The 27193-nt window shown below is 34.5% G+C and overlaps 1 pseudogene; it reads right to left on the bottom strand.

Moving 5' to 3' along the window:
* Positions 1-25753, bottom strand: part of LOC141552670 (SCY1-like protein 2 pseudogene) — a 36030-nt pseudogene extending 10277 nt beyond the window's left edge.
* Positions 25754-27193: the final 1440 nt, after the last annotated feature.

The following is a 27193-nucleotide window of genomic DNA, read 5'->3' as shown; positions in this document are numbered from 1 at the left end:
GACTATAACTCTTTGCCATTGGCCTTGGCACTCACCTGAAGCTTCTCCTCAGGGACCTCTCCTCTTGCTTCTGACCCCTTGGCTGACCCTGAGGTAAGTGACTTCTGGATTTATAGGACTAACCTGAGGTTCTGGCCAATATTCCTTTCCATCTGGGAAAAAGTAAAATTTGTGCCATGGGAAACATTCAGGCCTAGCCCATAGCAAGTCTCTTCCATGAGTGAGGCAAGGAGGAACAATTATGTTGGAGAATTAAAATGACCCCCAGATCTACATACTCTGGTCAAATCTCTCTGTTGAGTTCCAGGCCCCACAGCCAGCTGGCTTTTCAATTTTTGAAGTGGAAATCCCATAAATATATCAAACTCAGCAGATTCTAAACAAGAAAAATTGATTTCTTGGAATATTTTCTGTTTTTTTTTTTTTTTTTTTTTTTTTTTTTAATGCCCTTACTAAAGTGTGACATCTAGGTAGTGACTGGGTTCAAATCCCACCTCTGTGTAACTCTGGGCAAACTGCTTAACCTGTTTCCCTTAGCTTGCTCAAATGTAAAACGGGGATAATAACGGTATCTACTTGCAGAGTTATTATGAAGATCAAATAAGATAATATTTATGAAGTGTCAGTACAGTGCCTGGTATTTAAGAGCTATGTAAATGTTTATTTCCTTCCTGTCTCTCTTACTCCAAAATGTTGTACAGACACAATTATTCATTGAACTGGACATTTCCCAAAATGTGTTCTGTAGAACTCTACAGAACTCTAATAATGTGAAGTAAGTTTCTCAAGGGCAGGGTCTGGTTTTTGTTGTTGTTGTTGTTGTTTTTTGTTTTGTTTTGTTTTGGTTTGGTTTTGTATCTTCAGTGATTAACACAATGTCTAGCTTATCAGGGATGTATAATAAGTATTCATTGATTGATTATATTGACATAGTTATAAAAATAAAACTTAAAAAACCCAAATTTATAAATGTCAGGTCAAAAATCCATTTTGTAGATAAATATAAGAACAATAGAGAAACAACAACAAAAAAGAAACCTAAATATTCTATAGCTTGTTTCCATTAATGACTTGTGTGCAAGAAGAAGAAGAGATATCTTTGAGGAAATATAAGAAGAAAAGGATCGATCACAATCCATTGAAGAATGGAGAGTGAAGGCTAAATAGGGAGACTTACTTAGTGCTATCCCTGAAATATTAAAGAATTAGAAAATGGATTTTAGCATTTTCTTTAGATCCACATGGACAAGAATCATAAAGTTTGAGAAGGCATGGTTTCTTTTTGCCATCTGCACCAATGAAGGAAATGTCCTTAATGATGAAATCATGGATTTTTTGATATACTGATTAGATAAAGACTAAAGATATCCAAAGATAATATCTAAAATAACAGAACTGCTTTATTTTGTCAACATGTAATAAGTATAAATGCTGTCTAAAATATTATAGCTATCATTTAAGCACTATGTAAGTGTATGTATAGAGACACACATATATCTATATAAATTATACACATTATATATATATATATATGCACATATAATTTTGGTATTTTTGAATATGTATTATTAAAGCATATCTATGTAAATCAGAAATATTTTGTTGTTTTTTGAAAGGTTCAACTGATTTTTTCTTTTCATATTAAAGAAAAAAAAAAAGAGATCTGTATTTCATGAAAGAATGATAAATGATAGAAAATAAAGTATAAAATGAATGGGAGATGAAACTAAGGAAATTGGGAAAAAAATCTTGATTTTTCCATTTTCCCTGTCCCTCTCATTTTTTATCTCCCCTTCCCTATTTGAAATGAATTCCTTATCTATTCTCTTATTTGTTTTCTTCATTCAGCTTTATGAATTAGAAGAAGATAAAGAAGGTTAATAGAAGAAAATTCTTAGTTGGTTGATCTAATCTGTGATTTCATCAGCATAGTAAACTGATCTTGTAGAAATTTCTTCTACTTACGCATATCAAAATTCTTCTCTAACTTTCAGTGTTGGAAATTTGCCTGGGACAGAGTTTAAATGACTGGGCTATGGTCACATTGCCAATAAGCATCAAAGGCAAGACCTGAACCTAGGCTTTCCTGACTCCAAGGTTGGCTTCTATCTATTATATTGTGTGAAAACTTTTCAACATCATTTACTGAATTTGGGCTTGCATGTCTATGATTTGGACATAATCACTTCAACTTTAAGCTTAAAATTCTATGACTGCTTTTCTCACTGTTTCTAAAAGCTTTGCTATTAGCTTTATCTGTTTTTTCACTTTGGAGTTTCTGCTCTATTTCCTCTTTTTTATGTTTATAGAATTGTGCCTTTAATCAAATCAATTTAACCTTTGACCAGTTAAAGTTGAATTGTTTTCAGTATGACTAGTGTTTTTCATGAGTTTTCTTATCTGTAGGGTCCATAGGCTGTTATTTTAACCTTTAAAATATAGATTTTGACTACAAACAGTTCAGGTTTTTTTTCTTCCCCCTATTTTAACTAATGACATCCTTCTGACATCAAACTGTCAGATATTTACCAAAATTTTAAGATTCTACCATCCTAACAATAACAACAAAAAATAAAACCTTGGGAACCAAGTAAAATGTGGCTGAATAAATCATGATATATGAATATGAAGTAAAATTATTTCACTGTAAGAAATTATGAATATGAAGAGTTTTGGTAAGACTATAATGAATTGATGCAGAGGCAAATTAATTAATGGATATAAAGAAAATAATAGACATAATAATAAAAATAATGTACATGAAAATAACTTTGGGCAACTCTACTTGTCAAAAATCAATCTTGGTCTTAGAGAAAAGATAAAGAAGCTTATTTCTCTTCTTTCAATAGAGAGGAAAGGGACTATAGGTAAGGCATATTGCACAGGGTATCTAGATATAATCATTGATAAATGAATTTTCTTCAACAACTCTGTTACAAGGAAAGGTTTAATGCATGTGTTGTTTGTGTCTATGTTTGTGTGCCTCCATAATAGCCACTATACTGGCTTTTACTTAGTTTTTCTTCTCTCCCTCCCTGACTTCCCCTTCCAACCTTCCACTTATCATCTTAGAACCTTGCATAATATTTCACAAAAAAGAGTGAGAATTCAGAGAGCTTCCTCTTATTCTTTCTTGTGGCCTTCTGCCACTATCTTCTTATCTCAAATTGAGAAAATGACCCTTATCCTTTCCAAGGCTAAGTTCTCTACATGTAAAAGTAATCCAATTCCATTCCATCTTGCCCAGAAGACAGCCTACCTAACTTTCTCATTAATCTTCAATCTCTCCCTCTCTACTGACTGTTTTCCTACTGTCTACAAATCTACATATCTTTTCTGCAAACTCAAAAATCTCTCATTTGGTCCACCCATCCCCACCAATTATTATCCCATATCTCTCTTCTCTTTTGTGGCTAAATTCCCTGAGAAGCCATCTGTAATCAGTGCTTCCACTTCCTTTTCTTTCATGCTTTTCTTAATTCTATAATCTGGCTTCTGACTTCATCATTCAACTGAAACTGTTCTCTCCAAAATTTCAAGTGAACTCTTACTTTCTTCCCAATCTTTATCCTTATTGATATCTCTCTAGCTTTGATATTGTTTAGTACTCTCCTCTTCATTATACTCTCTTCTCTTTAGTTTTTAGCTGATCATTTTGGTTCTTTTCCTGTCTGACCACTCCTCAATTCTTCTTTACAAGTTCTTCACCCAGGTCACTCACCATAGTGGATGTTCCCAAGAGATATGAATTTGGTCCTCTTCTCTTCTCCTTCTAATCTATTTCATTTGGTTACCTCATCAACTCCCATATATTCAAATATCATCTATATGCTGACAATGTTCAAATCTACTTATCTAGTTGTAATTTCTCTCCTAACCTCTTGACTTTCATGTTTGATTGCCTTTTAGAAATCTTGAGCTGGATGTCCTAAAGACATCTAAAATTCAAGTCCAACCTGGTCTTATCTTTTCCTCCAAAACTTTCCCTTTTCCTTACTTCCATAACATTCATATACCATAATTTATTCACCCATTCTCCAACTGATGGGCATCCACTTACTTTCCAGTTTTTTCCACTACGAAAAGAGTTGGCTCACCTAGCTTTACCAGATCTAAAACTACATTATAAAGCAGCAGTCATCAAACCATTTGGCACTGGCTAAGAAACAGAATAGTTGATCAATGCAATCAATGGAATAGGTTTGATTATAGTAATCTAGTGTTTGACAAACTCAAAGACCCAAGATTTGAAATAAGAATTCACTCTTTGATAAAAACTTTTAGGAAAATTGGAAACTAGTATGGCAGAGACTAGGCATTGACTTACACCTAACACTGTATATCAAGGACATAAAGAATAATAAACAAATTAGAAGAACATAGGAGTTTACCTCTCAAATCTGTGGAGGAGGAAGGAATTTGTGACCAAAGAAGAACTAGAGATCATTATTGATCACAAAATAAATAATTTTGATTATATCAAGTTAAAAAGTTTTTGTACAAACAAAACTAATGCAGACAAGATTAGAAGGGAAATAAGAAACTGGGAAAACATTTTTATATTCAAAGGTTCTGATAAAAGCCTCATTTCTAAAATATATAGAGAATTAACTCAAATTTGTAAGAATTCAAGCCATTCTTCAATTGATAAATGGTCAAAGGATATGAATAGACAATTTTCAGATGAAGAAATTGAGACTATTTCTAGTCATATGAAAAGGTGCTCCAAATCACTATTGATCAGAGAAATGCAAGTTAAGGCAACTCTGAGATACCACTACACACCTGTCAGATTGGCTAAGATGACAAGGAAAGATGACAAATGTTAGAGGGGATGTGGGAAAAATGGGATACTGATACATTGTTGGTGGAACTGTGAATGAATCTAACCATTCTGGAGAGCAGTTATCAAACTGTGCATACCTTTTGACCCAGAAGCGTTTCTATTGGGCTTATATCCCAAAGAGACCTTAAAGGGGGGAAAGGGACCCACATGTGCCACAACGTTTGTGGCAAGGAACTGGAAACTAAATGGATGCCCATCAATTGGAGAATGGCTGAATAAGTTAAGGCATATGAATATTATGGAATATTATTGTTCTGTAAGAAACAATAAGCAGGATAATTTCAGAAAGTCTTGGAGAGACTTACATGAACTGATGCTAAGTGAAATGAGCAGAGCCAGGAGATCATTGTACATGGCAACAAGACGATATAATGATCAATTCTGATGGAAGTGATTCTCTTCAATATTGAGATGATTCAAACCAGTTTTAATTGTTCAGTGATGAAGAAAGCCATAAACACCCATAGAGAGGCCTGTGGGAATTGAGTGTGGACCACAACATAGCATTTTCATGCTTTCTGTTGATGTTTGCTTGCATTTTGTTTTCCTTCACAGGTTTTTTTTTTTCTTTGTAGATCTGATTTTTCTTGTGCAGCAAGATAATTGTATAAATATGTATACATGTATTGGATTTTAACATATATTTTAACATATTTAACATATTAACATTGGACTATCTGTCATCTGGGGAAGGATTGGGGGGGAAGGAGGGAAAATTTTGGAATAGAAAGTTTTGCAAGGGTCAGTGATGAAAAATTAGATGTGCATATGTTTTGTAAATAAAAAGCTTCAATAAGTTAAAAAAAATAAAAGCTGCCACAAACATTTTTGAAGTGGGTCCTTTTCCTTCCTTAAAGAATATATTGACTGTGATATACAAAGATGTATGATTTCACATGTGAGGAACTTCCTTCCCACTAACGCCCATCTGCAGTTTTAAGGTCCAAGTACCTGTCCAAGACTCTAAGAGGTTAAGTGATTGTTTTATAATCCTGGAACTAGTGTCAGAATTTTCTTTCATAGAATTGTTATTTGAAACCAAGTTTTCCAACTCCTATTCCAGTACTCTTTCCACTACATAAAACTAACTCAAGATATCTAATATAATTATAAATTATTATTACCTATTCACTTTGCTCAGAAAGGAAAACATGAGTGGTAAAAGCTTGACCTGATCTAAGAGAGATTTATAAATATAGGAAGGTAAATTAGATTGGAAGCATTGTAAATGAAAGAGATACTTCATTAATTTTTATGGAAAATGATTAGCATGAATACATAAATTTAATGGAAGTAAAAATAAGCATAAAACATCTTATACTTTGGCATGTAGCTCTGGATTTGTTCAGGACACTTTACAAGCATTAATGAAAAGTCTATTAATCAATTAATGACATGTACTATAGCAGAATCCTTCACTCTGACTGGATTTGCTTTAATTAAAGTACATTGTAAGAAGTGAATCTGAAAATTGCAGAGGATGCAAGGTTAAACCTAGTTTTAGCTCTATAGATACACAATGATGTCTTCTGATCTCAAAGAAAATATTTATATTTTTATGAGTTTAACTTTCCAGGACTTAACCCCACCAGTAAATGGATTAAGCAGTATTATATATATTAAGCATACTATATGATTTTAAGTTGGCACAGTTATCTCCTTTACCAACCCACCAAGGCATAGCTCTATTCTCCTACATTATCCAAATTTCTCAACACTAATCTCTCCTTGAACTTAAATAATACATTTAAGTTATTAGATCAAGATGTCACTTAGATTTTCCTGTCAGACCTCTTCTTAGTCTCCTTTGTTAGATCTTCATTCCCACAAACTAGTTTTCCCCCAAAGCTCTGTTCTAGCAGACTTCTCTTATCCTTACACTATCTTGCTTGATGATCTCATTAGTTCCTATAGAGATTATTTCTAAATCTGTATATCTAGCCCTAACCTTTCTCTAGAGCTCTAGGTTTGCATCACCAATTGCCTTTTTATTATCTCAGATAAGCTGTCCTATGGGCTCCTCAAACTTGCAGATAAGTCATTACCTTTTCCTCTCCTACCTCCCTTTCTACAATTGAGGGAGCATCTTCCCAGTCACTCAGATTTACACTTTGCCATCCTTAGCTTCTTCCTTTCATTTATTTGCATATTCAATGTATGATTGTCTTGTTTTTTCCTACTCTCACAACATCTTTCATATATATCCCCTTTCCTCCACTCATCTAGCTATTTTTGTTGTCCTTTACAAGACAATCTCTTGTCCATGTGCTTTTGAACTTTCACTTCTATCATCATCCTCATTGTTTCCTTGACTCCCTTCAAATTACAACTGAGATCTCACTTTCTGTAGAAAGCTCTTCCTCTCCTAATCTCTCAAGGCCAGTGATTTTTCTGGGAGTTTATCTTCCAAGTATATTGTATATATCTTATATATTCTCCTCCTCCCCACATTATCTTCCCCATCAGGATGTACATTCCTTGAGGGCAAGAACTCTTTTTTACTTTTCTTTGTTTCTTTAGTGCTTAATATTGTGCCTAGAATAAATTCAGCCTCAATGAAGATAAGTGGGGAAAAGAAAGCTAATAAAATCAGTGTTACTCTCCACACACATACCCATTATATATTTTTAAATGATGTTAACAATTCCTTTTAGAAATTCTTTTCAGCAATAAAGGGAAAAGACTCGTAGCCTTTTCTCTTGAACCACATATTATCCTAGTTTCAAACCAGTAGCATAAATGCATTTAGAACCTTAAGACAAGAATGTAGAATGGAAAGTCTCAAAACTTCTCCTTAGACTTCAATGTGAGATGTTGTTCTCAATACTTTTTCTCTTTTAGTTTTCCATTAGGGATTTTATTATGGTCTGTTGTAGACTACGGGCTAGTTCCCTGGAGGCCCCAGAGTCAGCCAGAGTCAGGACAAATTAAAGTCCTTGGTCTTAGGGGGAGAAGTGAAAGGGGCAGGAATCAAGCAGAATCCTGGATTCTGGAGTCTGGAGTCACCAATTTCTCTCCTCCTTGTCCTGCTGGGAAGCGGCTCTGCCTATCTCTCTCCTCCTCCAATCCTTGCCTCTGATTATCTTAACACTAAACATTCAGCAAGCACCAACAGTGAGAAGAGCCATTTATCCAAATATATGCCATTGTCTCACATCAAATAGATAACTAGCCCTAAGTGCTTGGTTGTCTGATTCAAGCATACCATTTTGGAGTTTCAGCCCTCTACAATCTGTGAAAAACGAAGCTGATTTGTTAAAAATAGAATATGACCTAGGAAGAGAGGGGGAGTCCCAAGACTTTTCTTGTTAGCAAAGATTGAATTATTAGCAAAATTAACTGTCATCTTGGAAAGCACAAAATAAAAAAAATCTAGCTCTACACTTCTGGGACATTGGACAATAAGATGTAATATTAAAGGGGACTGGAAAACATTGTTCAAGAAAAACTTTGGCAAGACAAAAGGATGCCATTGACTGTCAGGGAGGTCAGATAAAGATAGGTTTTCCAAGTGGGCGACTGAGACATAAGGAAGGAGGCTTCTTGGCAAGCTGCATTAAAAGAGAAGTGGCAAAGGAATTGGATTTATAAGAAAAGAACACCAAAGAACTTCTCCCATGCTACCATTTTAGCTAGATCTAGTCCTGCTTTGAACAGTTGAGTCAAGTACAGAAGAAAGTGGTAGAAAAAGAAGAAAAAAAGAAATAGTTTGGGAAGTTGGATTGGATTGTTTTGTTTGTTCCTTTGTTTTCCAGAAGACCTCAAAGACAATAGTAGAACACAATTGCTTTTTGGATTTGGCAGAAACTTACTAGTTGCACGCAGAAATGTAGAAGCAGCCACAGACAAAAGGGGGAAAGGCAGAAAAATCTTCTATTAAAAAAAAATTCATACTGTAGTAGTTTAGTGCTTGACAAGCCCAAAGACCCCAGCTTTTGAGATAAGAACTCACAATTTGACAAAAACTCCTGGAAAAATTGGAAATTACTATGGCAGAAACTAGGCATTGACCTACACCTAACACTATATACCAAGATAAGGTCAAAATGGGTTCATGATTTAGACATAAATGGTGATATTGATGAGAGTTAGGTAAGGGGTACCTGAATGAAATTAGGGTTAATTGAGGTCTAGTGGCAGGTTTGGGGTACAAGGAGTCAAATAGAGCTCTCCTGCAACCCCTTTGAATTTGGCACAAGGATACAGAGTTAAATGAGGTCTAGTAGCAGCACAGTCGCCTGTAAAGGAATTTACAGACCCGAAAAACTAGATTAATGAAAGAGATTTATTTGGGGTTTGGAAGTAAGGGTAAAGGTAGAATGATACCAGGATCAGAGCTGGCGCCAGGAGGACAGGAACCCAAACATGGCCAGCGTAAGGGTGCCATGTTTGGGGCTCCTGCAAAAAGTGGTCTCTCCAGGGTTCCCCTTTTTATAATGGGGGGCTTTTGGTGATCGTGAAGGTGGGTGGAGTCCCAGATTAGTCTCTGGCTCCAGCTTCAGCCAGGGTTAGAATTCAATGGGTTTTTAGATAAGGAGGAAGCTGTTTGTGGAGGTTGGGGAAACCTGAGCAGATTAGAATGGGGGCTGGGAAAGCACGATATCTCCCATTGGGATTCTTGGGGCTGGGAATTAGAAAGGAATTTTTAGCCCACATCAATATTATAAGCAAATCAGAAGAACATAGGAGAGTTGATTTCTCAGATCTGTGGAGAAGGAAGGAATTTGTGACCAAAGAAGAACTGGAGCTCATTATTGAACACAAAATAGATAATTCTGATTATATTAAGTTAAAAAGTTTTTGTACAAACTAATGCAGAAACTATTAAAAAGGAAACAATAAATTGGGAAAACATTTTTACATTTAAGGGTTCTGATAAAGTCCTCATTTCTAAAATATGTAGAAAAATTAACTCAACTTTATAAGAATTCAAGTCATTTTCTAGTTGATAAATGGTCAAAGGATGTGAATAATTTTCAGATGAAGAAATTAAAACCATTTCTAGTCATATGAAAAGGTGCTCTAAATCATTATTGATCAGAGAAATGCAAATTAAAACAACTCTGAGATACCACTACATCTCAGATTGACTAAGATGACAGGAAAAGATAGTGACAAATGTTGGAGAGGTTGTGGGAAAAGTGGGACACTAATGCATTGTTTAGTGGAATTGTGAATGGATCTAACCACTCTAAAGAGCAATTTAGCTCTATGCCCAAAGAATTATCAAACTGTGCATACCCTGTGATCCAGCAGTGTTTCTACTGGGTTTATATCACAATGAAATACTAAAGAAGGGAAAAGGACCCACATATACAAAAATGTTTTTGGCAAGAAACTGAAAACTGAATGGATGCCCATCAGTTGGAGAATGCCTGGGTAAATTGTGATATATGAATATTATAGAATATTATTGTTCCATAAAAAGTGATCAGCAGGACGATTTCAGAGAGACCTGGAGAGACTTACATGAACTGATGCTAAGTGAAATGAGAAGAACCAGGAGATCATCATATATGGCAATAAGAAAACTATAAGACAATCAATTCTGATGGAAGTGGCTCTCTTCAGCAATGAGATGAACCAGGCAGTTCCAATGATCTTGTGATGAAGAGAGCCATCTACACCCAGAGAGAGGACTGTGGATCACAACATAGCATTTTTACTCTTTCTGTTGTTGTTTGCTTGCATTTTATTTTATTTCTCATTTTTTCTTTTTGATTTAATTTTCTTGTGCAGCAAGATAATTGTATAAATATGTATGCATATATTGGAATTAGCATACATTTTTACCATGTTTACTTGACATCTTGGGGATGGTTTGGGGGAAGGAGAGAAAATTAGAACACAAGATTTTGCAGGGCTTAATATTGAAAAATTATCTATACATATGTTTTGAAAATAAAAAGCTTTAAAATAAAAAAAAAGTCATAAAAGCACTTTTCTTCCTTCTTCCTTAATCCCAGGCCCTGTGAAAGATCTCCCCACTCTAACTGCTCCAGATAGAGAAATGTCTGTTTGCCTATGCCATTAGCAATTCAGTAGCAGCAATTCCACAAAAATGTTCTATTCACCTCTCCTGTGCAGAATACTAAGCAGGCTCCCATTTTGTAACCTTTGTAATCACAATGGAAACTTCTTTCTCCAGAAGGATCTCTTAATTGCCAGATCTAAAGGCAACTTCTCGAACCTCCTATTTCTTTTTTTTTCAATCTTCTTTTTTTTTTTTTTTTATTCATTTTTCCAAATTATCCCCTCCCTCCCTCCACTCCCTCCCCCCATGACAGGTAATCCCATACATTTTACATGTGTTACAATATAACCTAGATACAATATATGTGTATAAATACCATTTTCTTGTTGCACATTAATTATTAGCTTCTGAAGGTATAAGTAACCTGGGTAGATAGACAGTAGTGCTAACAATTTACATTCGCTTCCCAGTGTCGAACCTCTTATTTCTTGACCTCTTTACAGCTAAAACACTGTTAACTACCCTTTCCCCTAGAAACTCTCTCCTCTCTGGATTTGACAACACTGTTTTCTCTAGTTCTCTTATCTGTTTTTCGGCTTCTTATCCTCTGCGTTTTGGAAGTGGAATCATGCTCTATATATTGTATTTCCTACTACCAAGAATATGCTAATGTCCACTCAAATAAGCTTAGGAGAGCCCATTGTCAGTGTGATTATCACTGTGACTCACAAATTGATAAATGCTCTTGATTTATTATTTTGTTGATTGTCTAGCCTTGAGGAAATGATAGAGAAAACATTAATGCAAATTAAATTTAAAAGTGTGTGTGCATTTTCCAGAGAACTGGTCATTAAGATTTATCAGCACATTCATATATATATATGTGTGTGTGTGTGTGTGTGTTCCAAGGCAGTGTCATAGGCCAATTTCTCTCTCAACTTTCCTTTTGACATCATCAGCTTCTATACAGATTTAACTATCATATCTCTACTGAAGATGCTTAGATTTTTATATATATATGTGTGTGTGTGTGTGTGTGTATGTATATATATATGCGTACATATATATACACATATATCATGCATACATATATATACACATATATATGTGTGTATAGATATAGATATAGATATAGATCTCTCCAGGTTAATCTCTCTTCTGAGTTCCAGTCTTACATCACCACCTGCTGGTTGGACATTTTTATCTGGCTGTCCTGTGAACACCTAAACTCATGCTCAAAATAGAACTAATTACTCCTTTTCTCACCAAAACTGAACTCATTCTTGAACTTCCATATTTCTGTCAATGTCACTACCATACTTATTGTCATTCCAATTCTCAGTTTCAGTAATTAGGAAAAGAGGATACTCTTTTCCTTACTCTCACTCACTCTACATTTATAATGAATTTTTGAATCTTGTCATTTTAACTTCTACAATATATCTCACATCCATTCCCTTCTCTTTATTTACCTGGTCACCACCCTGCAGGCCTTTACCCCTTCTTACCTGGATTATTACAGGATTATTGCAGTGAGATGTCCAACACTCTCCCTGACTCAAGCTTCTTCTCACTCCAAAGTGATTTCCTTAAAATTCCAATCTGACCATGCACTCATTCCCTAAAACTGTAGTGGCTTCCTTTTACCTCTGGAATCAAATATAAACTATATAAGTCCTTTAAAGTTCTTTACCACCCGGGACCAAAGTAGCATTCTATCTTATTATATATGCTCCCTTTCACATACACTACAATCCACCCAAATTTACCTTCTTAATGTTTCTTATATAAGACACTCTATCTCCCATAGTTCTACTTTTGCACTGGTTATCTTCCATGCTTGGAATGTACTTTTCAATGCTAATTGTTAAAATCTCTAGATTCTTTGAAATTCCTCTTAAGCACCACTTTCCAAATGGAATCTTTACTGATCCCCTTCAACTTCTAGCACACTCCTCCCCCATTGTAGAGGAAGTGTAAAATCTTTAGAGGAAAAGATAAATAGTACAAAAAGTAAAAACAGTGAAACAGGGCATTCATCATAATTCAGTATGTAGCTGTCAAAAGTACACAATGCTTATCCAAGTACATGATATATGATTCATTTTAGAATTATGAGTGGCCAAGATTAGTATATGCAAATGACATAACCTATATTATAGCTATCATGGATATAATGATTTAAGTGTCATTTCATTTGTTATTCACAACAACCATAATTGTTATTAATGAAGTAAGTGTTATTAATATTCTCCTTATAGATGTGAAACTAAGAACAGGAGAGGTTTGTTATGGGATAGAACTCTAAATTTGAAACAGGGATTCTTACAAGGTGCTAACTCATGGAATTGATAAAGACAATGGTTGTTTAGCATGATGCTTAGTAAGTTCTCTAGTTCAGTACATGTACTTAGTACTTATTATAGTTCTACAAGATTCACACCTATGATAAGAGAGCATATAAGCTCGGGGCAAACTTAGCCAGAATCAGAACTGGAAGAGAGAGACCATGGTAGTAGTGGTCCTCCTGTCTTCCCCACAGAAACCAAGACACATTCAGGAGAACCTCAAGAAGCTGGCAGAGGCCGAGAAGATAAAGGACTGGCTGCAGGAGCTCAAGCTCTCAGAATCAAGGAGAGAGATAGGTCTCTAAGAAAACTAACTGGGCCCCAGGAAAGGAGATGAGACTTTGAAGGAGAATACAAAGGATTTGGACTTTGACACCTAGCTGTACTTGTGGTGATTATTGAATTGAAAGGAAGACTGACTCAAAGACCCCAAGAAAACTGAACAAGAGAACATTACAGAGGTTGAATGATTTATCCTAACAAGTTGATATAAAGTGCTGATTCCAATCCAAACTGATTACCACTTTTGCTTTTTTTTTTTTTTTTTTTTTTTTTTTTGGATTCATTTGATATAAAATTTGCTATGTATCTCTTTGCTTTAAAAGTTTTCTTGTAAGCAATAGATTGTAGACTTTTGGGGTTTTTTTTACCCAATTTGTCACTCTTTTTCACTTTATTGGATTGTAAAAGATTTCTAGGTTTATATTTTCTTACATTTGTTTCTGACATAGCTTTTTTTCTGATTTAGGATATTTTGTTCCTATATCTCTTCAAGATAATATTTTAGCACTACAAGGTCTATTTCTCAAAGAGATCATAAGAAAGGGGAAAGTGCCTACATGTGCAAAAAATATTTGCAGAAGACATTTTCATGGTAGCAAAATATCAGAAATTGAAAGGATGTCAATCAATTGGGAAGTGCCTGAATAAACTCTGCTATATGAATATAATGGAATACTATTGTGCAATAAGAAATGATGAACAGATGAATTTCAGAAAAACCTGGAAAGACTTTTTGCAAACCATTACAAAGTGAAATGAGAAGAACCAAGGAAACATTGTACACAAACATCAGCAACATTATATGATGACTAACAACTCAGCTCTTCTTTATAACACAATGATCCAAGACAAGCATAAAGGACTCACAAAGAAATATAATATCCATAACCAGATTTTTAAAAAAACAAACCTATGAACTCAGAATGCATATCAACTCATTTTTTCCCACTTACTTTATTTTTCTCTTGCTTTCTCCTCTCTTTTGACCTGTTTCTTCTTTCACAACAATGTTTAATATGGAAATATATTTTACATGATAGCACCGTTTAAATGAGACCAAATTTTCTACAATCTTTGGAAGAGTGGAGGGAAGGGGAAAAGGGAAGGAAGGAGAAAGGGAGAAAACTTTGGAACTCAAAATCTTGTAAAAATGAATGCTATAAATTTTCTTGTTATGGATCTGGAGAAAAAGTAAAATGCTATCATATAAAAATTTAAAAATAAAAATATATTGTCTCTTCAGTTATTTTTGCTTATTCTACTTTCAGGCAGCCCTATCCCCACAGACTCTCTTCTCTTCTCCTCACTTATAAGGCCCTCTCCTCTTTACTCATTTCTAAAATATATAGAGAATTAACTCAAATTTATAAGAGTTCAAGCCATTCTCTAATTGATAAATGGTCAAAGGATATGAACAGACAATTTTCAAATGAAGAAATTAAAACCATTTCTAGTTATATGAAAAGGTGCTCCAAATCACTATTGATCAGAGAAATGCAAATTAATACAACTCTGAAGTACCACTACATACCGGTCAGATTGGCTAAGATGACAGGAAAAGATAATGATAAATTTTGGAGGGGATGTGGGAAAATTGGGACACTGTTACATTGTTGGTGGAACTGTGAATGGATCCAACCATTCTGGAGAGCAATTTGAAACTATGCCCAAAGGGTTATTAAACTGTGCATACTCTTTGATCCTGCAGTATTACTACTGGGCTTATATCCCAAAGAGATCTTAAAGGAGGGAAAGGGACCCACATATGCAAAAATGTTTGTGACAGCCCTTTTAACCAAAAGTAGTGTGTAGTGGCTAGAAACTGGAAACTGAGTGGATGCCCATTAGTTGGAGAATGGCTGTTATGGTATATGAATGCTATGGAATATTATTGTTCTGTAAGAAATGATCACAGGATGATTTCAGAGAAGCCTGGAGAGATCTACATCAACTGATGCTAAGTGAAATGAGCAGAGCCAGGAAATTATTGTACACAGCAACAACAAGCTTATACAATGATCAATTCTGATGGAAGTGGTTCTTTTCAACAATGAGATGATTCACACCACTTCCAGTGATTTTGTGATAAAAAGAGCCATCTACATTCAGAGAGAGACCTATGGGAACTGAGTGTGGTTCACAACATGGCATTTTCACTCTTTCTATTGTTGTTTGCTTGCATTTTATTTTCTTTCTCATGTTTTTCCTTTTCGATTTGATTTTTCTTGTGCAGCAAGATAATTGTATAATATATATGCATATATTGGATTTAACATATATTTCTACCATGTTTAGCATGTTGGATTACTTGCTATGTACAGGGAGAGGGTGGGGAGAAAGAGGGGAAAATTGGAACACAAGGTTTTGCAAGGGTTAATGTTGAAAATTATCAATACATATGTTTTGAAGGTAAAAAAAAACTTTAATTAAAAAAACCCATATCTTAAAAACTTAGGTTCAGTTTCTGGTGTTTAGAAGGTTCCCATTCCCATTCCCATTCCCATTCCCAGCATTTTTCTAAGAAACTATAGGAGACTGAAGTATAATAGAAATCAATCAAGTTGTGGAGAAGACTTCTCTGACTTTTCGTCTCCATTAGATTAAGATCTCTGAGGGCAAAAACTATCTTTGCTTTTGTTTTGTTTTTTAGTTTTCAAAATTTAGCACACTGCGTGGTACACAGTAAGTAATTAACAAATGTTTTCTTTTAAATTTTATTTGCTCTCTATGAGCTTAAGTCCAGCTTTTATCATATATTATGTGACCCACAAATTATCTAATTTTCCAATACTCTAAAAATACATTAACTTTACTTGATTTCAATAGGAGGAAGGAAGTTCTATACTCAGAATACTTTTCAGAGATGAAATCCCCCACAAAGAAAATTGAGATTGCAACACTGTCATTAGGAAATGCTGGAAGACAAAAGTGGAAGGAAGATCCCAAAAGGAGAGTAGGACAATAAGAACTAGCCAACATTCTCCACAAGGAAGTGTATTCTGACTAGCCATTGTAAGTATCTAGTATACTTAAAAGATACTAGCCCTAATTAAGAGGCAGTATGATGAGTTGTGTAGAATCAGGAAGTCAGGAAGGTCTGGATTTGAATCCTTCTGCCACCAGCTATGTGACCACAAGGAAGTCACTTAATTTGGAAATTCAATTTTCTTACTTGAAAAATAGGAATTATAATACCTTTGGTAACAGCCATACTGGGTCTCATAAGGCTCAAATGAGATTCAAGTAGGTCAAGAACTTTGCAAACTTTAAAGTCTTATATAAATACCAGTTATATATAAATTGTTTATATTATCTAAAAAACACTGATTATATTGCAAATAGTAAATAGTACCTCAAGCTATAGCTTAAGAAAAAGGATCCCTAAGTATATTGAACCTCTCTGTTTTGAACTTGTATTCATCAAGACAGTTTGACTCTCTGACTAGACTTTCCTGTTGGACAGAAGAATAATGAGTTCATTGACAATTCTTTTTTTGAATTGTCTTTTGTATGGTTTATCAGTCTTTTCAGTTGGGTTAGTAGTTTATTTGCTTTCCTCTAAGTGATGGATAAAACTGGATTTCTGAGTGTGCAAAAACAAAGGCCAGGACGTGGCCTAAAAGAAGTCCAACATGGCTCACCAGCCAGTAAAAGTCAGTCTAAGCAGGGCGTGTGTCTGCTTTCCATAGCAACTTACTTTAGTTGATTTCACACATTATCAAGTGATTTTTGTTGCTCCATGGAGGCACCTGCTGGTCATTTTTATTTATACCTTTTGAACATTTTAACAAAAGAAAGCCAACCTAGGGACACTAATCTCCAAACTCTTGTGATACTATCCCTATCCCTATATATTTATTAATGAATTATGTACATATATTATTATACACTATATTATTTACTCTATAAAATATACAAAATAGAAAATTTAAAAGGATGAGATAAAAACAAATGATATTTCTAATTTAAAAAAATAACACTACCAACAAACCCTTTTTATTGTCACTAAAATTATGATAAAGCACTTTAACAAAAATAACCACCACATGACTCTCTTCAACAATGAGATGATTCAAATCAGTTCCAACTATTCAGTAATGAAGAGAATCAGCTACACCCAGAGAGAGGACTATAGGAAATGAATGTGGACCACAACATAGCATTTCCAGTCTTTCTGCTATTGTTTGCCTGTATTTGTGTTTTCCTTATCAGGTTTTTTACTTTCTTTTTAGTTCCGATTTTGCTTGTGCAGCAAGATAATTGTATAAATATGTATACATATATTGGATTTAACAGAGACTTTAACATAGTTAACATATATTGGACTGCCTGCCATCTAGGGGAGGAGGTGGAAGGAAGGAGGGGAAAAGTTGGAAGAGAAGGTTTTGCAAGGGTCAATGTTGAAAAATTACCCATGTATATGTTTTATAAATAAAAAGCTATAATTAAAAAAATTTAAACCATCTATTTAATAAGCTTCATTTTAAAAAAAAGTCTTACTTTAAATAGTTGTCATTCAACAATGATAAGGTCTGGTTCCAAATTTGACTTATTTTGAGACTTACATATATAAATGACTACCTTGCTGTAGAGATGTCACAAAGAAACACAAATTAAAGAAGGACATTGACTGTCCTTACTAAATGAAAATTATATTAAATTTTCAATTCTATTCACTGATTATTTCAAGATTTTTGTTGAAACTTTATTGGTAATTTTTTTTATTGATAATGATTAGTTATTCTTGTAAACTATTGGAAACTATTGCATTTTTTAAAAGAATACTGAAGTGGCTTCAAAAGTCACTGAAAACTGTACATTAATACTTGAAATGTTAGCCAATTATTTTCAAGCTGTTTTTTTAAGTGTGAAAATGGGAAAATTTTTACATCTGACACATATTGTTTTCTAAAACAAAATCTTAATTTTAAATATCTTGCTATTTGTGATGATTTCACATGCTCATTTCCTAATTTTGATGCAATAAACACCAAGGGAAATTTTCATTTTAAATGATAATAAATAAATCTGTATTTCAAATTATCTCCTTGATAACTTTGGATTTTAGGGCATCTTCTTCAAGCAGATCTGATTAGATTGTTATTATTATCTCAGAATGTGACTGATGAGGATCTCATACTATGAGCAGGAGAAATAAAAGCTTTATTTTTATTTTGTTGTTCCCTTATGCTTGCATTATAATCATTATTTTCCATCTTAATTTTAGATAAAAATAAATATAAATGGAAATTCTAACATTTTTTTTCTATTACCCAATGGATCATCTTAAACACTTTCTGGGTTGTACAGAGCCTACTATTGGGGAGCACTATCCCAGGGCACTAATGATGCCAAAAGGCCCTGGCACAGTTACTGGTAGCTCTTTACTTCTCACTGTGGTGTCACAGTTAGAAATTGTGAAATTGCATAAAAGATCCTTTCATCTACTTGGAGCAGCAGGGAAGACAGGAAAAGACAAATAATGCAATATCTGGGAAAGAAAGGAGAAGAGAAGAGAAAAGAAAAGAAGAAAAAAGAGGAAAGGAAAGAGAGGGGAGAAAAAAGGAGGGGAGACAGGGAAAAGAAAGAGAAGGGAAGGATGAGAAGGAAGAAGAGGAAAGAAAGGGGAAAGAGGAGAGGAGAGGAGAGAGACATATAGGCAGAGACTGAAAGAGAAAAAAAGAAACATATCAAACAGACAAAAGAGGATAGTGGAGTTAAAGAGGGAGGAAAATAAAGACAGTCTTGGAGAAAAAGACCTAATTCTGACTAGTGCCTCTGCTCTTTTTCCCTGTGGGTGAATACTTGGTTGTTTTCATTTTATTTTGCCAGAGGATTTACCCTTGGGGGTAAAATGCCCATTGCTGCATGACAAGACTAAGGCCATTATATGCATTTATTAAATAAGGCACCTAAAAAAAGTCAGTCACTTTGCTAAATTATTAGGGAATACAAAAGGAGGCAAAAGCCAATGTCTATTCTCAAAGGAGTTCACAATTTAATGGAATTTCTAAAAAGTCTTTTTCTGCTCCCTTATCATGACTCAAAAGTTCAACATGGTACTTAAAAGTCTTGGAAAGCTCTTGCTGGTTCAATCATGTTAGAATAGCTTCACATAAGAGCCAAGTTTTCTTTCCAAGGACCAAGTGTAGCAAGCATATATATTTGGTGTATATACCAGAATGTCCCATCCCTTGACTGTGTTAGACTGTCATCTGCTGCGGATATTGTGTTTCACTTTCATTTGCTGTTATCTTCCCAATCTCACTTTCCTATCTTATTGCTCATTATTTTCTTCCATGAATTTGGTGGTCTAGCCAATCTGGTATTCTTGCAGTTCCTTACATACAACACTCCATCTCATGCCTCTATCCCATGATGCTCTCTGTCTCCCATGCCTAAAATGTGCTCTCTCCTTTCTTCCATCTCTTAAAATCTTTTACTTCCTTTAAGATTCAGCTTAATTATCACCTTCTACATCAGGATTTTCCTGATCCCTGCAGCAATTAGCAATACTTGTTCCAAATCAACTCACTTCTATTCTGTAGGTTTGTACATCCCCCCTTGGCTATATTGCTATTCCTAGATAGGTAGCTAGATAGATGTGTGTCTGTATCTGTGTGTGTGTATGAGAGAGAGAGAGAGAGATCCTCCAATAGAATGTAACTTCCTTAAGTCCAAAGACTCTTGGGGTTTTTTTTATTCATATAGGGAAGACAAAGAATAATGCTTTGCCCATATATGTTTAATAAAGATCAAATTGTGAGAAGAGGCAACCCAACCTCATTCTGTTCAAACCTCAGGCATACACTTCCACTAATAAATGGAAAGAATGGACATGAACACAGTAAAGTGATAGTAAGGCACATACTTTACTCCACAAATATCTTAATTAATCCATGAGATAGTGCTGGGAGATAGGTGCTATTATATCCATTTTATAGATGAGAAAACAGACAGACAGGACTTGGTGCCTTGCCCAGGGTCACACAGCTAGTAAATCTCTATGACCAGAATTGGGCACAGATCTTCTTGAGTTCAGGCCCAGTACTATATCCATTGTACCATCTAGCTGCCTCACAGAGGAAACAAGTCATTTTTCTCATCAAAATCCTCATATAGTTCTACCCTTCCCTTCCCTTCCCCTCTCCTCTCCTCTCCTCTCCTCTCTCTTTTTTAAACTTTATTTTTTATAAAAACTTTTTTTTTACAAAACATATGCACGGGTGATTTTTCAACATTGATACTTGCAAAGCTTTCTGTTCCAAATTTTCTCCTCCTTCCCCCCACCCCCTCCCCTAAATGGCAGGTAGTCCAATACATGTATACATATTTATACAGTTATCTTGCTGCACAAGTAAAATCAGATCTAGAAAGAAAAAAATACCTAAGAAGGAAAACAAAATGCAAGCAAACATCAACAGAAAGCATGAAAATGCTATGTTGTGGTCTATCCTCAGTTCCCACAGACCTCTCTATGGGTGTTTATGGCTTTCTTCATCACTGAACAGTTGGAGCTGGTTTGAATCATCTCATTGTTGAAGAGAATCATGTCCATTAGAATAGATCATTGCATAATCTTCTTGTTGCCATGTACAATGATCTCCTGGTTCTGCTCATTTCACTCAGCATCAGTTCATGTAAGTCTCTCCAAGCCTCTGTGATATCATCCTGGTGATCATTTCTTACAGAACAATAATATTCCATAACATTCATATACTATAATTTATTCAGCCATTCTCCGATGGACATCCATTCAGTTTCCACTTTCTAGCCAGTATAAAAAAGAGCTGCCACAAATATTTTTGCACATGTGGGTCCCTTTCCTTTCTTTAAGATCTCTTTGGGGTATAGCCCAATAGAAATATTGTTGGATTAAAGGATATACACAGTTTGATAACTTTTTTGAGCATAGTTCCAAATTGCTCTCCAGACTAGTTAGATTTGTTCACAGTTCCACCAACAGTGATCAGTGTCCCAGTTTTCCCACATCCCCTCTAACATTTATCATTATTTTTTCCTGTCATCTTAACCAATCTGACAGGTGTGTAGTGGTATCTCAGAGTTGCCTCAATTTGATCTCTGATTTCTCTGATCAATAGTGATTTGGAACACCTTTTCATATGACTAGAAATAATTTCAATTTCTTCAACTGAAAATTGTCCATTCATATCCTTTGACCATTTATCAATTGGAGAATGGCTTGAATTCTTATAAATTTGAGTTAATTCTCTATATATTTTAGAAATGAAGCCTTTATCAGAACCTTTTAATGTAAAAATGTTTTCTTAATTTATTGCTTCCCTTCTAATCTTGTCTACATTAGTTTTGTTTGTACAAAAACTTTTTAATTTAATATAATAAAAATTATCTATTTTGTGTTCAATAATGATCTCTGGTTCTTCTTTGGTCACAAATTCCTTCCTTCTCCACAGGTCTGAGAGGTAAACTATCCTATGTTTTTCTAATTTGTTTATAATATCATTAATTATGTCTAGATCATGAACCCATTTCAACCTTATTTTGGTATACAGTGTTAGGTGTGGGTCAGTGCCTAGTTTGTACCATACTAGTTTCCAATTTTCCTAGCAGCTTTTGTCAAATAGTGAGTTCTTATCCCCAAAGCTGGGGTCTTTTCTCCTCTTTTCTCTTCTCTTCTTCTATCCTCTATAGGAAGTAGCTTTTCTCCAAAGCTAAATGACCATGGAGATTTGATTTGAGAAAAAAAATTATCTCCTCTTCCACTGTAGGGGCCTCCTATATAATCCCTGACTTTGACTCCCCAGTAAACCACACAATTCTTTTAGGACCTAAAATTCTGCAAAGACTTGTCCAATGTTTGCTTGTAAAATTGAAGTTTCTCTCTAATGCTAGAAATTAAAGATGTTCACACTTCATAATGGAACTTCTGGTCTTATACTGCATAATAGAGCATCTTATTATACTTCTGTTATTGACTCTGTTTTCTGTAATTACAGTAATTGGGGAAGTCTGGAGATGATAGAGTAAAGGGCTTCATAAGTTCTTATTGTCACTTTCATTGTCAGTTTAATAAACCATGTGATCACAAAACCCCCCGATTTTCTATGTCATATAAATACTGGAGATTGAATTGGACCGGGAAATTTTCCCAGAATGAGGTGAGGGTAGAGACAGTGAGTTGAAAATTATTTGAAAATTCAGTAATATTTCATACTGATAAATTATTAGTAATAATGATGATAACTAGCATTCATATAACACCTTGAGTTGCAAAGTGCTTTATAAATATTATCTCATTTGATCCTCACAATAATCTTGGGAGGTAGGTACTATTAAAATCCCCATTTCACATTTGAGGAAACTGAGGTAGACTTACCCAGTTAAATGACTTTCCCAGGATCACAGAATCACACAATCTTAATAGAACTAGGATTCAAAATTTCTGGCTCCAAGTCCAACTCTCTGTGTACTGTACCATTTACAGATATAGAACTTAAAATATCTTTGAGAGTTCATCAAGTAAACCATAATGAATCTGAACAATTACTATAGACACAAGTATTATACACAATTGCCCAGAAATAACATTGATCCATAAAAATTCAAGAAAACTGTCTCCAAGCTATATGAAACAAACAAAAAAAAAGCTTTCAAAATATAGAAGAAATTAAAACCATGTAGAAGCAGGATGAGTTGCATATCTTCCCTATCCCACCTGCTACTATAGTAATCCCAAGGAGGTTTTCAGTGACTTTACAGAGAATAGGATTACTTCCTAATACCTTAATTCAGCTACAAAAAAAGGTAATTAATTTATTCACCTGTTCAATAGTCTGTAGGGCATTAAATATAAAAGAAAAAACAGGACGTGATTTGTTCCAAGAAAGTTTCTAACTTATCAACGAAAAAAAATTATACTAATACTGTAGTCTACATTTTAGGCACAGGTTAGCCAGAAACAATTCTCATTAATTTAATGTTATTTTGAGTCCAAGCTTATGTAGCTTAGAAAGAGAAATGCCCCAGATGACATAGTATCCTCATACCTTTAGGTATCTCGCTAATATAAGCCCATTTGAAATACAGGAATCTTGAACAAGGAAAAGGGCAAAATATGATAAAAATTATTTTAAGGTTATTCAACTGTATCTAACAGAACAATGGTGGTTAGTCAAATCTCCTAAAATGATTTCTTTCTTTGACCACTCCTTTAAGGATAATCAAAAGGATCTCTTCTCTGTCAAATCCAGAGACATAATGGCAAATATTTCACAACCAACTCCCAGGAAAAAGAACAATATTATAAGCACTCCTTCAGAATGGAGAATGGAGGCTCTGTCCTTAGGTGGGTCATGACTCTTATTCAGAGGATGGGAAAGTCAATTATTTTAACTATATATATTTTTTGTTCTAAGTTTGATAACCACCTTTATATATACACATTCTCTGGAATTGTCTTGATCTTTTATACACTTTCCTAAAGGGAAGAGGCTGGAAAGGACTTTATACTAGAGAAATGTTTGGTTTTGAAGAAAATATTTTCAGCTAAATAGGAAGGTCTTAATATGCCTCTATAAAACAGAGATTTTTAACATATAATAATAATTAACATGTACATAACTCTTTAAGGTTTGCAAAGTAATGGATATATATGTATATATATGTGTGTATATATTTATGTATATATGTATATATATATACTTATGTATATTATATATAAAATATATACATATTTGTATATTATATTTAAAAAGCACATATGTGTACACATATAGGTATGTGTACACACATATCAGATGCTCTTCACAGTAACCTTGTGAAATAGATGCTATTATTCCCATTTTACAAGTGAGGATATTGAAATTGAGATAGTTTAAGTGATTTTCTAAGTTCACATAGCTAATAACATAGCTCTGTACAGTACAATACCTCCTGTGGTCCTCCATGATGCACCTCCTTACCCCAACTCAAACTAAAAGGCTGAGAATCCTGGAGGATGATTACCCCAAGCTTATGGTACTCTGTAAATTTACAATCCTTAACCAATAGTTCACAAGCTCTCACTAATGTCTTTACCTCAAATCTAATCAAAGGACACAAATGGTTCAAAGAAAAGACATTTGCTGAAATCAGATGGCAGGAACAGTGTCACAAGACATCTCTCCTCTAAATCTGGAGTTCCTTCTCCCACAGATACATAATCATTGGGAAGAATGAGTATATACAGAGTTTACAAGGAGAGAGGTACAAATAAGTGGAGATCTTTGATAGACATTATGATATTTAGTTGGATGAACAAACCATATGTGGTGATAGTAATAACCTAATCCCTACTTCCATTGAAGTCACGCTAATGTTTTCTTAAAAGGAATTGGGAATACTTTTAAGACTTGATGACTTACATTACTGACATTACTTCTTGGTCACCTGCACACAAAACAACTATAAAGATTTCCAGCACTTCTCTAATGTTTGGTGAACCATACAGAGAAACTTGGGTAAAAGAGCTACATTCATTGAAATTAGCTCAAGAGGTCCTCTATATATTATCACGTTGGCAAAGTAGATCTCCTTTTGTTAACTGTTGAATGACATATGAGTGTTTCATTTTTTTCCTAACCTCCAAAAGAATTGGTGTATGAGGTTAAGCTTAGAATATCATATATAAAATTTATTTATAATTTCAATGTCTTTGATAGACATTGTAGATGGACAATGAGCTAGACCCAGAAATGAATGAGAGGAAGAGAGAGGGCTGGGTAATTCCTGGAAAATTGGGAAATTTTTTTAATGACCCCAAGCTTCTCACCAAAATAAAAACTCCATTTTAAGTACAACCTTCAGGGATGCTGTGTGAATTATGGAAAACCAAGTCTTTGAAGAATTGTAGTTAAAGATTACTCAAATCAAGGGCAAGATGCATGATATGTTGAGTAAGCTGAAACAAATTACTAATGGAGAAATGCACAAAGAAAAGTGGTGTAAAGGAGGTGACCACAGAGTTCTAATATAATGAACTTACAGCAAGAAACTCCTACTATCAAAGCAAGTCAGTACCTTCTCTGTATTTATAGTCTAAGAGTTATCTAATTTGTTTAGAGGTTAAATGACTTGCCCAGGATCACATAACTAATTAGTGTCTTCATTTCACTGTGAAGACAACAAACGTTTTTTGTTTTATGGATCAGAGATTGTTGTTGTCCTTCACTCTGGAAGAGGAAAGTTAATCAGGTAAATGATGCAATGAGATGCAAGTGAATTGGATTTAAGTGAGGGAGGGCTGAGCAAAGTTACCAGCTTCATTCTCTCCTTCAGAACCATCTCGGTCTAGTGGCAAGATACAGATCAGGACCACTGATGAATGGCCCTGGATGCAATGAGAGAACTTGGCCCTTGTAAGCTCAGGTCTCTAAGTCTAACTTTGACTGATGCAACCAGTTATTTAGTGGATTAAAAGAAAATTTGAAAGTGGAGGGATTGGGAAAGTTTAAAGGACAAATTGTGAACTTCCCCACCATTCACAGCTCCTGCTGATTCAAGGCTGTCGAAGCAGCATCCTCCCTTAATTCTCAGACCCATTTTCTTTTCATTCCAAGGTTTCCTGCCAATGTCTGAATACCAGTGAGTCAGACTAACTTCTTTTACTATCTTAGCAAATGTTTTAAAGCTTCTTCCCAGAAGGGAATGCTAATGACCTAGTAATTTGTTTTTATGACTTTGTGGTGAAGTTAAGAAGTATTTTGCTAATTATCAACGAGGCCTTTAGCTAAGAAAGAAGAAAGAGGATGAGTGAACAGAGCTTACTTTTGCCTAGTAGTTTTAGTCCAAAATTCTTCTTAAGTGAATAGTGCACAGAGTAAGAGAAAGTAAAGGGAATTGATGTTTGGCCAGCTCTTTTAAAATGTTTGTCAATGGGAGAAATGCCACACATTTAGGCAACAGTACCTAAATGTACTTTGAAGGAGACTTTGAGGTTAGCTGAGATACTTTTATTTGTCTCTGCTTACTATGAGGAAATGTAGTCAGAGAGGGGAAAAAAGGGAGTTCAGTTTTTAAAGCTTTTTTTTTTTTTAACTTTTTAAAGTTTTAAATGGGAAAAAAGGGCATTTTTTAAGGGGCCTAATATCCACATCAAATATCAATAGACCAAATTCTAAGAAGGAAAGCCAAATCATTATTAATTAAATTAATGTTTATTTTGGCAATGAATGAATAGAAAATCAATCTGGAAGCTGAAAAGACCTAGATGCAAATATTGCCTTTGACATATATTGGCTTGTGGGCCAATGTCTCTAAGAAAATTCCTAAGACTATTAGTTGCAGAAAAAAATACAGATTTGTATCAGTAGAAGGAATTTTCCCATTTGGGAGTTCTTTACACTAATGAAATCACAGTTCCCACCTTATTGTGGTTAGTGTGGAGGTTAAATTTAGGATACAATATGACCATACTCTTTCCCTGTCTCTATCTCTGCTGTGTGTGTATGTGTCTGTCTTCCTCTGCTTCTGTCTGTCTCTTTCTCTCTGTCTCTGTGTCTCTTTGTATCTCTGTGTATGTGTGTCTGTCTTTTTGTCTCTGTCTCTTTTTCTCTCTGTTTCTCCCTCTCTATCTCTCCATCTATATAATGTGTATATGTGTGTAATATATATATATATATATGCATGTATATATGTGACACACATACAGACATCTACAATATATTTAAATGCAATAGACTTAATATTAGGAAGAGATAGATTCAAGGTTGGATTCTATCAATA

The sequence above is a fragment of the Sminthopsis crassicaudata genome, chromosome 2 (genome assembly GCF_048593235.1).
Source record: "Sminthopsis crassicaudata isolate SCR6 chromosome 2, ASM4859323v1, whole genome shotgun sequence".
NCBI classification, from domain to species: domain Eukaryota; kingdom Metazoa; phylum Chordata; class Mammalia; order Dasyuromorphia; family Dasyuridae; genus Sminthopsis; species Sminthopsis crassicaudata.
The sequence above is the reverse complement of the archived record's forward strand: the minus strand, read 5'-3'. Positions and strand labels throughout refer to the sequence as shown.